Source organism: Callorhinus ursinus, unplaced genomic scaffold (assembly GCF_003265705.2).
Source record: "Callorhinus ursinus isolate GAN/ISIS: 27379988/994484 unplaced genomic scaffold, GSC_fseal_2.0 scaffold77, whole genome shotgun sequence".
Taxonomy (NCBI): Eukaryota; Metazoa; Chordata; class Mammalia; order Carnivora; family Otariidae; genus Callorhinus; species Callorhinus ursinus.
Window position 1 is genome coordinate 3,239,264 of NW_027397139.1, and position 1,058 is coordinate 3,240,321.

At 69.8% G+C, this 1,058-nt stretch overlaps 1 protein-coding gene across 2 annotated transcripts in view; it reads left to right on the forward strand.

Annotated features, from left to right (window-relative positions):
- The first annotated feature begins 549 nt into the window (after positions 1-549).
- The window catches only part of GNG7 (G protein subunit gamma 7), a 119,889-nt gene continuing 119,380 nt past the window's right edge, over positions 550-1,058 (forward strand). The window contains exon 1 of one of the 2 annotated variants that reach the window (XM_025861286.2): positions 550-658. The gene's annotated coding sequence lies outside the window, so the exon portion shown is untranslated. The remainder of the gene's footprint in view (positions 659-1,058) is intronic. The other variant, XM_073887369.1, reaches the window with a different exon arrangement.

The window sequence follows — 1,058 nt, forward strand, 5'->3', positions numbered from 1 at the left end:
TAGGAAATTGAGAAACCCTAGAAATTATGAGACAGGCTTGGGCAAATGACCCAGGGTTTCCCCTCTCTGAGACTCAGTTACCACCTCTGTAAAATGGGGACAATGTAATTTCATCTCTTAGCCTTATGCCGAAGGTTCAAAATAAGGGGGCAGTTATTATTGCCCCGCAGGTCAAATGATCTATGAGGAAGGGATATACTTCTCCTGCAAGTGAGGCCCAGGAGCTAGGCTTTTAGATTCGAATTCGCAAAGGGCCTTGCACCCCACTGACGTCACCAAGTCACCTCTGGAAATCCGCTCGCCGCGGGCGGTGGAGTGTACCACAGCGGGCCTATTTGCATATCAGCATAGCCCGCCTCCCCACGCGGTCCCCGCTCGCGGGTGGCCAGCGGCGGTGCCACTCAGCGCTCCGCCTCCTGGCCCCGCCCGCGCCGCGAGCCCCGCCCCCTCGCCTGGGTGCAGCCTACCCCGCTGCCTGCCCCATGCCCCGCCCCGGCCGGGGCCTCCCGCCGCCGGGGCTCCCGATTGGCCGCGCTGGCTGCCAGTGCCCGTCCCCCGCGTTCCGGCCCCGCCCCGCGGAGGGAGCGGGCGCTCGCCGGCTAGGCGGCGGGTTCGGCTGCGCGGCGGGGCTGAGGCGGCCGCGGCGGCCGGAGCGCAGGTAAGGGCGCGTGCCGCAGGGGGCCGGGCCGGGGTCCGCCGCCCCCACCTCGGGCCCGGGGGGTAGGGGCGCGGCCCGGGCGGAGGGCAGGCCGGGGCGGCCCGGGGAAGGCGCCCTGGGAGGGCTCCGATTTGGCTGCGGACCGAGTTGGGGGTCGGAGTCAGGGAGGAAGGGGCTGGGTCCGGGGATCCGGGCGGGAGTTGGGAGTCGCGGTCAGTGAGGAAGGGGCTGGGGCCGGGGGGTCCCCCGGAGTTGGGGGTCGCGGTCAGTGAGGAAGGGGCTGGGTCCGGGGGTCCGGGCGGGAGTTGGGGGATCGCGGTCAGCGAGGAAGGGTCCGGTCCAGAGTTGGGGGATCGCGGTCAGCGAGGAAGGGTCCGGGAGGCAGTTGGGGGTCGCGGTC